Raw genomic sequence first — 13,035 nt, 5'->3', positions numbered from 1 at the left:
AAGAAATATCAATACAGGTTATACAGTGCAAAATTATAAAGACATTCAAAATAACATACAAATGCAAAGCTACAGTTCTTTATTTTGAATTATTTTTATTTAGGTATTTGTACGTACATACATAAAACAAAAAAACAAACAAACAATAATCAAATGAATCCAACATTACTTGTACATAAATCTCTCTTATGAAATAAATAAATTAAAGTCACAGTTATACCTGCTATTACTATCTCTCTATGGTATGAACCGCCTTTCCGCATTTCCTGCTCTCTCCCCCCTCCTGGAGGCCTCATAGTAGTGAATGTAGGGTTCCCATTGCAACAGGAATGCTTCCTTATTATTTAGGGTTTCGGCGGCTGCACTCGCTTTCTCAAAGTGATAAGTTATTTTTTGTTTTACCCTTTCAAAACTGGGAGGGGTACTCTTCCAGAATTGGGCAATACCCAACCTAACTATAGTACAGATCCACATAATTAGTTTGTTATTATGTTTGGTGAATCCCCCAATCGGGAAGTGCAGTAAAGCCTGCTCCATAGTTAAGGTCACCCTCTTCTGAAATATCAAAGCTACAGTTCTTTAAAAAGAATAGGGGACATAAAAAATAGAAACACAATATCTTAATTATTACCAAGTTCCTTTAGATATGTGGAGAGCTGCCATTCCAGATGTTTAGTGGTTTGGTCCCAAGGGCATCTCTGCTCAAAAAGTCTCTCTGCTACATATGTAAACCACATTTTCTTTGTCTTGTCAAAGACAATGCCCAGGTTATAATTTACAACGAGGGCAACCAATGCAAAGAAGTCTTAGCTCCCACTATCAGTCTCCAAGGGGAGGAGCGTTTTGCATTCCTACACACAGTTACACTACTAAGGAGGGGGGTTTCAGCTTACAGCTTTTTTGAAGGCAGTTTTCACACACAGGAAAAAGCAATTAACATTAACCTTTTCCAGGCTGAGAACACAATACCACCTCTGCAAGGTAACCAATCCAGGTATCAACTACTCCACATGATTGTATCATGACAGCAGTATTCTCTTAACCTTATTTCCCCATATACAGTACACAGGAACCCAATTAGCCCTATTATAGAGGGATGGACTGGTAAGAATTAAGTTTCTTCTGCATCAGGTAATGGGGCGAATACAGGTAACATGTGGCGAAGCCCACAACTGTGTAATCATGCCATTTTTTTGTGTGAAATGGTAGAAACTTCAGGGAGATATTATGTATTAGCTGAACCCTATCATGGGATTAATTGATACTGTATCTCAGGCAACTATTTTATCCCACAGGTACTACACACAGCTAAATGAACTAACACCCCACAAACCTAAAATAAAAGAATTTGATGGTTCACTAATAGGTGTTGGGGGTGACTCTCTAAAAGTCTACGGTATGGCATGGTCAAAGCTAAAACTGGGGAACAGGGTAATAAGACACCTTGTCATTATAGGGGATCTGCCAACTGATTGTTTAATTATTGGTAGTGATCTCCTGAAGCGATTAAGCACCATAATTGATTGCATATATAATGTAATTTGATCACAAGTAAAAAGGCCTATTAATTATTAGCGATCCGGTATATCTCGCACCCGACATAACTGTCACGTGGTGGAAGAGAAGCCAGATGCTGTGGACATTTATTTCAGGAATGATTCTATATCTGAAATCACTATCCTACAAATAGATGATCAGACTCCTTTAAGTGGCTCTGATGGTAATACTTTTAACATTTCGCCTGGAAAGATAGCAAATATTTCCTTATATGGCAATGTATTAACCATATCTCTCTCCACAAGGGGGATCATAAAATCCCTAAAGGGGGAGGCCACACTCAATACCTCGCAGGAATTGAGAGAGTTAAGGATGATCTATTTATTCCTATGCATGTGCATGACCTTGGTAAAACCAAATATGCTAAATTGAACTTAAAACAGGAAGCTAGCTATATAAGTGAAGGCTTATTAGCGCAGATCGCTGAACTTAAGGTGATTAAATATCTTTCTCCCCAAGACCACTGTGTCCATGGCCTGGATGACAGGTCTGAAAGCTATAATGTCACAGCTAAATGTTTATTATCTATCTCTATAGGTAATAAATCAGCAAAGCAGCTGTTTTTAGTTTTAAATACTCCCCATAATCAAATATACATTGGCAATGATCTCTTACATAGATATGCCATAAAAAAAGATTTGATTAACTCTTGCCTCTGGAGCAGGTTAAAGGGGGACCCTGAAGTATTTCAGGATGAAAAAGCCGCCCTGAAATCAAACCAGCAATTGCCATATGCTGTAAATATGCCGGTGTCTAATAATGTTGTTGTTAGGGGTAATATGAACCTGATGGCAGCCATCTTGTTCTTCGCAGCCATCTTGTTCTTCGCAGCCATTTTGTAATGAATAGACTTTATTATACTGGGGTATTATGCAGTGAGAATTATATGCATGTTATGAGTTTCTTTAGCTATTCGGCCTTGCCAATGTACCCTGGCCTAATGCCTAGAAGTAAGATAGAATAAGATAATGTAAACAAGAGGCTTTAGACACTCGGTTGTCTCTGCAGATGGTAGTTTGTTATGACTCTGTAAATATTGTTATGAGAAACTCATGTTCCAGTTTTTCCTTGTAAATTGCTCTGTATAACTGTGTAAGATGACGCGGTCCTAACGTGTCATCCCCTTAACCCTGTATGTTACTATAAGAAAGGCTTGCACTGTGCAATAAACAGAATTGGCTTTCGATCATAATGCTGCGTGGTCTGAGTCATTCTAAGGGGCCCTTATCAGATAATCTACATATGCCTCAGGTGGTACACTAGGCCCCAGGCTTTGGCCTGCGCTGACACCCCCCCGTGGGATTATACACCTTACAATTCTTGGTGGCAGTTTGTGGGATTCGCAGTGCGTAAGTATGAGTGCTTTTACCATGCTTTCCTTCTGTGAATCTGAACCTAAATTTAGTTGTTTGTGTTTTTTTTTAAAAAAGAAAAAAAAAAAAGGTGTAATATATGATAATGATATAAGGGTTAAAGGGGTTCCTGTGGTTGAAGCACAGGTTTGCGGAGGTTATAGTCCTGCCGGCAGTTGTGATACCCCTCCAGACAGGTAATCAGTCCTGTGCTGGGACACGACAGGTATTGTGAGTCCTGTCGGTGATAAGCGCGCAAGTAATATATGTATGCCAGTTGACGGGGAGCTTTTAAGATAAGCTACTCCGGGCGAACGTGGCAGTAGAGTGAGTGAGTCTCACGTGTGTTGAAGTTTCCCATATTCATTCCCATAATAGAGTTTTGTTACCCACCTGAAGCTCATGTTGATATCTGATGCTTGCTTTGCTTTGATTTGTGTGTGTTTTTGATGCTGTGCGTAGAAAATATTAAGTGACTGTGCATGTTATTATTGTGGCTATTATTGTGTTGAGAAATGGGATCTGCTTATAGATAAGAATGCACAGAGAAAATTACATGTATAAGGTAAAAGAAAAGGAGAGTTAATAGTTTCTGCAAAAGACAGAAATATTTTTAAAACACTGTCAGTAAGTACTGCTGTTTGATAAATAGAGAAATCTCTGTGTTAAAGAATGTAGCAGGCAAAGAAGGGGGGCCACCACTGAGCGCGCACATAGCTCAGAAGAAAAAAAAAAAAAAAAAAAAGAGAGAAAAGAAACCTGTTACAGCAGCTCCGTTTGTAAGATTTTTTTTGTTTGCTTGCAGTAACAAAAATGAAATTTTGTATATTGAGATGCATAATGTGTGATGCTCTGTAGGTTCTCACTGTGGTATGAGTGTAACAGATTTGCTTTAAACCAAAAACAGAATGTATTATTTGAAAATGATTATCCCATTCCAGGCAAAAAAAATGGCCATTTTGCGTGGAATCGGAAAGAAAAAAAATGCATTGTGGACATGGTGAAAAGTTAATCTAGTGTTTTTATATATATATATATATATATATATATATATATATATATATATGTCGTACGCGATGCAATAGATGTCTTTATGCGAAAGAAAAAAAAAGGGAGTGAATCTTTGGTATGCGAGATGAAATGAACTTGTGTGTCTGTATCGTAATAATGTTTCCTTCTGTTTCTCTGCTGGGAAATCAGACGTTTTTAGAAGATATTTGGTCATGTTATTTTATATACCTGTATTTTAAAGTCACCAGCATGTTTTAAGTATGTGGTATTCATATGCAGTTTTAGTTTTAAGTGATAATTGTTTTGCGGCATGTAAAGATATGATATTGTTTTTGTAAGTGAAGTAACGGCTTTGAAAGTGCGATGGTGTGTGATTTTTTGTCACGCTCTGGTAAATATGAAATTGTTTCTGGTATGATTAATGGGTTAACGTATGTTGTATTTGTAAGGTCTGTGCACGGCGTGGGTGCACACAATGAAATATATTTATAGGCTGTAATTGAAAGTTTTTCTAAAAGAGCGTCCGTTTTAATACCTGCTGGGGCTGATAAATCATTTTGGATTCCAGAATAATGTAATTGGGCTAATACCTGAAGGATACTTAACTGAAGAACAATTAATAGAACAATCCTTTGCATCTATGCCAGATGTACTATTCACAATTCAGTCTATTTATCCCTTCAGCTCAGAGGAAGGCATCTGTAAAATTGAAGAAGCCTCTCTAGTATTTGATCAGCTGATCAAAGCGCAAGAACACCCCAATAACCAGAGTCATGGGGGCAATATAAATTATAATCACGGGGATCTCACCTCTAGGTTGGAAGAAGCCTATGAGATATGACAGCCTGAAATCTTTCCAGGATTTTAGCAAATAGTCGAACAGCAAATATCTTTAGCTATTGACTGTTCCAGTGATGATGAACGCCGAAAGCTACATGCAGTTCCAACCCACTGCACCAACGCATAGAGCGCTATTGCAGAAAAGGGGGATGGTAATGCCATGGTCAGATATCCAAATTGATTTTATTGGTCCAGTAACTAGTGTTTGAATGCACAAAGCTCAGACATACATCTCAAATGGGAAAACTAGCAAGAGCTGATTACCCCTGTTATGTTAGATATACAGCTGTACAGAGCCAAGCAGAAACATATATTGCATTGTAACTGAAATTCATTTTTAAAAGTACAACTTGTATGGTTTTCAATCCTGTATAAAAGTGTATAATTCCATGGATCTGAGAAATGCATTTCAGGTTTGTAATAAATTTAATGGATAACATATTCTTATATTTTTCATGCATCTAATAAGTACATATGTGGTTTTTGTTTTAAAAAGTGTTATGTGTTTTATACACTCAGCAAGAAATATGCAGATATGAAATATTTATATGGGATAGTAATAAATATGAAACCACATATGATTGCTGATCTCAAGGTATGTATGTGATGTTAAGATGATGGCTGAGATATTAATTGGATCCATGCTAAAAGTATTAAAATCCTTTTAAATACCCATATATTTTAAATGTATAAGAATTACTTTGTATTATGAGAAATATATCATATCTGGTCTTGAAATGCTCAGAATGAGTGGTGTGACATGGTCCACTACACATGGAACATGTGGCTTATTAATACTAGAAAATATAATACATTTTAAAAATATATATGAATCTATATTAAACTGTAGCAGCATTGATGGTAAAACTGCATTTCTGGCTATCTGCTGCCACCTATAGTTAAAAAATGGTATTACAACCAAAAGGCATTTGGCTACTCAGGGAGGGATTTCCCAAAATAACCTATGAGATGTTCGGATCTGAGGGTGAATCTGAGACAAGCACCGGTAAGGACCTATCAAAATCTTGTGTGAATGATTAAAATAAAGGGTGTCACACACAGTAGAGGAGGATACAGATAGACTCAAAGAATCATTAACTTTTGGAGAGAAACATACATTTTTTGGTGCCAAGTATAGTCTCTGCCATTTTTGGGGACACTTTCTTGAACAAAGAAAGATTAACAATTCTTGAGGTCTATGGCCTCTATTTAACAAAAGTTTTGCGGACCTGATCCGACAGTACGGATCAGGTCCGTAAGACCTCGCTGAATGCGGAGAGCAATATGCTCTCCGTATTCAGCATTGCACCAGCAGCTCACAAGAGCTGCTGGTGCAATGCCGCCCCCTGCAGACTCGGGTGGTGTCAATCAACCCGATCGTACTCGATCGGGTTGAATTCCGGTGATGTCTGTCCGCCTGCTCAGAGCAGGTGGACAGGGTTATGGACCGCTGCTTCATAACTGCTGTTTCTGGCAAGCCTGCAGGCTTGCCAGAAACACGGGGCATCAAGCTCCATTTGGAGCTTGATAGATAGGCCCCTATACCTTTACACATTGTGAGTAAACCCTCCATAGATACCCACAAGAAATTCTGGAAACTGAATAATCATATGCTTATTTGGGTAAAGTATAAGAAACTGTTAAGTATATATAATATTTAAATCTACGGCTATAGTTAGATTACAGCTAGTAAATTTAAAGAGCATACTTTGTATTTTAAACTCATATTCATAGTCCTGGGTATTTTTTTTTTTGCTAAATAATTTGCTAGACAAAGGTCCTTTGTATTTCATATTGTTTAGTCAGGCCTATTATTGTAAGTAAATCTCTCTGGTGTGCATCAAGTTATTGGCAACTATATATATTTTAGAACTTGCCTTAATTGTTGCTAAAAAGAGTTTATTTCAGCTCAGAGAAATTGGCTGTTAAAGCAAGCTTGTTATATTGTTCAACTAAGCACTGTTAAAGTTAGTGATCCATACTCTGGTATTTTATTGTAACAGTTTAAGCTTGTATAGTTTGATTCATATCTGGTTTCTATAAATATAATTCAATGTGTTTATAACTTTAACTAATATAAAGAATTTAGGAATAAAATATTGATTTTAATTGTTTCGTACATGCATTTAATTGGGAGTTTGTTTTAAAGAGAAATTATGAAATATATTTAATTATAACCCATATACTGACATATAGAAATACCTATTTAAATAAAAATAAGATTTTCCTGTATGTGAAGAACATTGGCATGTGAAATATTAATAACTCATGTCAGGTTAGTGTGCAAGCTATAAATGTTTTTTTCTTCTGTGCTCACCATTAAAATTGAGGGGGCAAAGAATTTAGTGCAATAGCAAACTCCTAAAGATAGCACGCGTCACACACAGAAGTTTTACTTTCAGCTTGTAATATGTGCACAAAAATATTACTTCTAGCAGTGTTTACACTTGAGCAGGAGTACTAAATAAAGCTGCATCTGAATGTGGCTATATTCTTAGTAAGAGATTAACTCCATTCAATAATCTCTAGGTAATGTATTAAATGCTTGTTATTATTAAAGAATGCTAAAGGATATCACAGAAGAGCATTATTCAATCTATGCCGTTAACAGATTACACTCATTACAGAAATTAATACTATTCTAATATAATCTCTGTTTATTGGGCAAAAAAACATAATTTATGCTTACCTGATAAATGTATTTCTCTTGTAGTGTGTTCAGTCCACGGGTCATCCATTACTTATGGAATATATTCTCTCCCCAACAGGAAATTGCAAGAGGATCACCCAAGCAGAGCTGCTACATAGCTCCTCCCCTCACATGTCATATTCAGTCATTCGACCAAAACAAGACGAGAAAGGAGGAACCATAGGGTGCAGTGGTGACTGAAGTATTAAATAAAATTTAGATCTGCCTTAAAAAGACAGGGCGGGCCGTGGACTGAACACACTACAAGAGAAATAAATTTATCAGGTAAGCATAAATTATGTTTTCTCTTGTTAAGTGTGTTCAGTCCACGGGTCATCCATTACTTATGGGATACCAATACCAAAGCCAAGTACACGGATGATGGGAGGGACAAGGCAGGCACTTAAACGGAAGGAAACACTGCCTGTAGAACCTTTCTCCCAAAAACAGCCTCCGAAGAAGCAAAAGTGTCAAATTTGTAAAATTTTGAAAAAGTGTGAAGCGAAGACCAAGTCGCAGCCTTGCAAATCTGTTCAACAGAGGCCTCATTCTTAAAGGCCCAGGTGGAAGCCACAGCTTTAGTGGAATGATCTGTAATTCTTTCAGGGGGCTGCTGTCCAGCAGTCTCATAGGCTAAACGTATTATGCTACGAAGCCAAAAGGAGAGAGAGGTTGCCAAAGCTTTTTGACCTCTCCTCTGTCCAGAGTAAACGACAAACAGGGAAGAAGTTTGACGAAAATCTTTAGTTGCCTGTAAATAGAATTTCAGGGCACGGACTACATCCAGATTATGCAAAAGTCGTTCCTTCCTTGAAGAAGGATTAGGACATAATGACGGAACAACAATCTCCTGATTGATATTCCTGTTAGAGATTACCTTAGGTAAAAACCCAGGTTTAGTACGCAGAACTACCTTGTCTGAATGGAAAATCAGATAAGGAGAATCACAGTGTAAGGCAGACAATTCCGAGACTCTTCGAGCCGAGGAAATAGCCATCAAAAATAGAACTTTCCAAGATAAAAGTTTAATATCAACGGAATGAAGGGGTTCAAACGGAACTCCTTGAAGAACTTTAAGAACCAAGTTTAAGCTCCACGGAGGAGCAACAGTTTTAAACACAGGCTTAATCCTAGCTAACGCTTGACAAAAGGCCTGGACGTCTGGAACTTCTGCCAGACGCTTGTGCAAAAGAATAGACAGAGCAGAAATCTGTCCCTTTAAAGAACTAGCTGATAAGCCTTTTTCCAAACCCTCTTGGAGAAAAGACAATATCCTTGGAATCCTAACCTTATTCCACGAGTAACTCTTGGATTCGCAGCAATACAGGTATTTACGCCATGTCTTATGGTAGATTTTTCTGGTAACAGGCTTTCGTGCCTGTATCAAAGTATCAATAACTGACTCGGAGAAACCATGCTTTGATAGGATCAAGCGTTCAATCTCCACGCAGTCAGTCTCAGAGAAATTAGATTTGGATGATTGAAAGGACCTTGTATTAGAAGGTCTTTCCTCAAAGGTAGAGTCCATGGAGGACAGGACGACATGACCACTAGGTCTGCATACCAGGTCCTGCGTGGCCACGCAGGCGCTATCAGAATCACTGATGCTCTCTCCTGTTTGATCTTGGCAATCAGTCGAGGGAGCAGAGGAAACGGTGGAAACAAATAAGCCATGCTGAAGAACCAAGGAGCTGCTAGAGCATCTATCAGCTTCGCTCCCGGGTCCCTGGACCTCGAACCGTAAAGAGGAAGTTAGGCATTCTGGCGAGACGCCATGAGATCCAGATCTGGTTTGCCCCAACGATGGACCAGTTGAGCAAAGACCTCCGGATGGAGTTCCCACTCCCCCGGATGAAAAGTCTGACGACTTAGAAAGTCCGCCTCCCAGTTCTCCACTCCTGGGATGTGGATCGCTGACAAGTGGCAAGAGTGAGACTCTGCCCAGCGAATTATCTTTGAGACTTCCAACATCGCTAGGGAGCTCCTGGTTCCCCCTTGATGGTTGATATAAGCCACAGTCGTGATGTTGTCCGACTGAAATCTGATGAACCTCAGTGTTGCTAGCTGAGGCCAAGCTAGAAGAGCGTTGAATATTGCCCTTAGCTCCAGAATATTTATTGGGAGGAGTTTCTCCTCCTGAGTCCAGGATCCCTGAGCCTTCAGGGAATTCCAGATTGCGCCCCAGCCTAGGAGGCTGGCATCTGTTGTCACAATCGTCCAATCTGGCCTGCGAAAAGTCATGCCCCTGGACAGATGGACCCGAGATAACTACCAGAGAAGAGAATCTCTGGTCTCTTGATCCAGATTTAGTAGAGGGGACAAATCTGCGTAATACCCATTCCACTGACTTAGCATGCACAACTGCAGCGGTCTGAGATGCAGGCGCGCAAATGGCACTATGTCCATTGCCGCTACCATTAAGCCGATTACTTCCATGCACTGAGCCACTGACGGGTGTGGAATGGAATGAAGGACCCGGCAAGCATCTAAGAGTTTTGATAACCTGGCCTCCGTCAGGTAAATTTTCATTTTTACAGAATCTATCAGAGTCCCTAGGAAGGAGACTCTTGTGCGTGGTGATAGAGAACTCTTTTCCGCGTTCACCTTCCACCCATGCGACCTTAGAAATGCCAGAACTATCTCTGTATGAGACTTGGCAATTTGCAAGCTTGTCGCCTGTATCAGGATGTCGTCTAGATACGGAGCCACCGCTATGCCTCGCTGTCTTAGAACCGCCAGAAGAGAGCCCAGCACCTTTGTAAAGATTCTCGGGGCCGTAGACAACCCGAAGGGAAGAGCTACAAACTGGTAATGCCTGTCTAGGAAGGCAAATCTGAGGAACCGATGATGATCTTTGTGAATCGGTATGTGAAGGTAGGCATCCTTTAAATCCACCGTGGTCATGTACTGACCCTCTTGGATCATGGGTAGGATAGTCCGAATAGTTTCCATTTTGAATGATGGAACTCTTAGGAATTTGTTTAAAATCTTTAGGTCCAAAATTGGCCTGAAGGTACCCTCTTTCTTGGGAACCACGAACAGATTTGAATAAAATCCCTGTCCTTGTTCCGTCCGCGGAACTGGGTGGATCACTCCCATTACTAGGAGGTCTTGTACGCAACATAGGAATGCCTCTTTCTTTATTTGGTTTTCTGATAACCTTGAAAGATGAAATCTCCCTAGAGGAGGAGAAGTCTTGAAGTCCAGAAGATATCCCTGAGAAATGATCTCCAACGCCCAGGGATCCTCTACATCTCTTGCCCACGCCTGGGCGAAGAGAGAAAGTCTGCCCCCCACTAGATCCGTTTCCGGATAGGGGGCCATCCCTTCATGCTGTCTTAGGGGCAGAAGCAGGTTTTCTGGCCTGCTTGCCCTTGTTCCAGGGCTGGTTAGTTTTCCAGGCCTGTCTGTAACGAGCAACGGTTCCTTCCTGTTTTGGAGCGGAGGAAGTTGACGTTGCTCCTGCCTTGAAGTTTCGAAAGGCATGAAAATTAGACTGTTTGGCCTTTGATTTGGCCTTGTCCTGAGGAAGGGTATGACCCTTACCTCCCGTAATGTCAGCGATAATTTCTTTCAAGCCGGGCCCGAATAAGGTTTGCCCCTTGAAAGGAATATTAAGTAATTTAGATTTAGAAGTCACATCAGCTGACCAGGATTTAAGCCATAACGCTCTGCGCGCCTGAATGGCAAAACCGGAATTCTTAGCCATTAGTTTAGTTAGATGTACAATGACATCCGAAACAAATGCATTAGCTAGCTGAAGTGCTTTAAGCTTATCCATAATTTCATCCAATGGAGCTCAGTGGATGGCCTCTTCTAGAGACTCAAACCAAAATGCCGCAGCAGCAGTGACAAGCACAATGCATGCAAGGGGCTGTAAGATAAAACCTTGTTGAACAAACATTTTCTTAAGGTAACCCTCCAATTTTTTATCCATTGGATCCGAAAAAGCACAACTATCTTCCACCGGGATAGTGGTACGCTTAGCTAAAGTAGAAACTGCTCCCTCCACCTTAGGGACCGTCTGCCATAAGTCCCGTGTAGTGGCGTCTATTGGAAACATTTTTCTAAATACAGGAGGTGGGGAAAAGGGCACACCAGGTCTATCCCACTCCTTGCTAATAATTTCTGTAAGCCTTTTAGGTATAGGAAAAACGTCGGTACACACCGGTACTGCATAGTATCTATCCAGCCTACATAATTTCTCTGGAATCGCAACTGTATTACAGTCATTCAGAGCCGCTAAAACCTCCCCTAGCAATACACGGAGGTTCTCAAGCTTAAATTTAAAATTAGAGATCTCTGAATCCGGTTTCCCTGGATCAGATCCGTCACCTACAGAATGAAGCTCTCCGTCCTCATGTTCTGCAAACTGTGACGCAGTATCGGACATGGCTCTCGAAACACCAGCGCGCTCTAATCTTACCCCAGAGCGATCGCGCTTGTCTCTTAATTCTGGCAATTTAGATAATACTTCTGTCAGGGTATTATTCATAATATTAGCCATGTCTTGCAATGTGATTTGTATGGCCGTCCCTGATGCACTTGGCGCCACAATATCACGCGCCTCCTGAGCGGGAGGCGAAGGTACTGACACGTGAGGAGAGTTAGTCGGCATAACTTCCCCCTCTTTGTCTGGTGATAATTCCTTTATAGATAAAGACTGACCTTTATTATTTAAAGTGAAATCAATACATTTGGTACACATGTTTCTGTGGGGCTCCACAGTGGCCTTTAAACATAGTGAACAAACAGATTCATCTGTGTCAGACATGTTTAAACAGACTAGCAATAAGACTAGCAGACTTGGAAAACACTGTAAATAATTTTACAAGTAATAAAGAAAAACGCTACTGTGCCTTTAAGAAGCACAGAAAACTGTCACAGTTGAAATAACAATGAGTTATAGCAATCAAATTTTCACAGTAAATGTATTAAGTTAGCAGAGCATTGCACCCATTTGCCAATGGATAATTAACCCCTTAAAACCCAAACGGTTTTTATAAGCAATAAAACGTTTTTTAATACAGTCAAAAAACCACTGTCACAGGTCTGCTGTGACTGATTACCTCCCTCAAAATGACTTTTGAAGTCCCTTAAGCTGTCTGGAGACGACCCGTGTCAAGCAGAATGAAGCAGGAAGACAGAGCCTGAACTTTTACTGCGTCAAAAGAGCGCTAAAATAGGCCCCTCCTACTCAATATTACAATATTGGGAGTTTCAGTTAACTGTTTCTATGCAGAAATATTGTCAGCCATGTGGAAAAATTTTATGCCCCAACAAGTTTTATCACCAATGTACCTCACAAAACGATTAAACATGCCAGCAGAATCGTTTTAAACATCCCTTTTTTAAGGAGCATGTATCTCTATTGATAAGCCTGATACCAGTCTTCCTACTGCATTTAAGGCTTATAACATCACTTCAGTATTAATAGCATTTTCTCAGTCAATTCCATTCCTTAGAAAATTACTTTACTGTATATATTTAAACCAGCCTGCTAACAGTCGCTCTCACTGTATTAAAGGCTTTTACTTACATTACATCGGTATCAGCAGTATTTTCTTAGTCAATTCCATTCCTTAG

General features: G+C 39.9%; 1 protein-coding gene across 2 annotated transcripts in view; it reads left to right on the top strand.

Annotated features, from left to right (window-relative positions):
- Positions 1–13,035, top strand: part of LOC128649041 (solute carrier family 2, facilitated glucose transporter member 11-like) — a 296,154-nt gene that overhangs the window by 133,232 nt on the left and 149,887 nt on the right. The gene's annotated exons all lie outside the window — the stretch shown is intronic.

The sequence above is a fragment of the Bombina bombina genome, chromosome 2, assembly GCF_027579735.1.
Source record: "Bombina bombina isolate aBomBom1 chromosome 2, aBomBom1.pri, whole genome shotgun sequence".
Taxonomy (NCBI): domain Eukaryota; kingdom Metazoa; phylum Chordata; class Amphibia; order Anura; family Bombinatoridae; genus Bombina; species Bombina bombina.
This window is presented reverse-complemented; position numbering and strand designations above follow the sequence as displayed.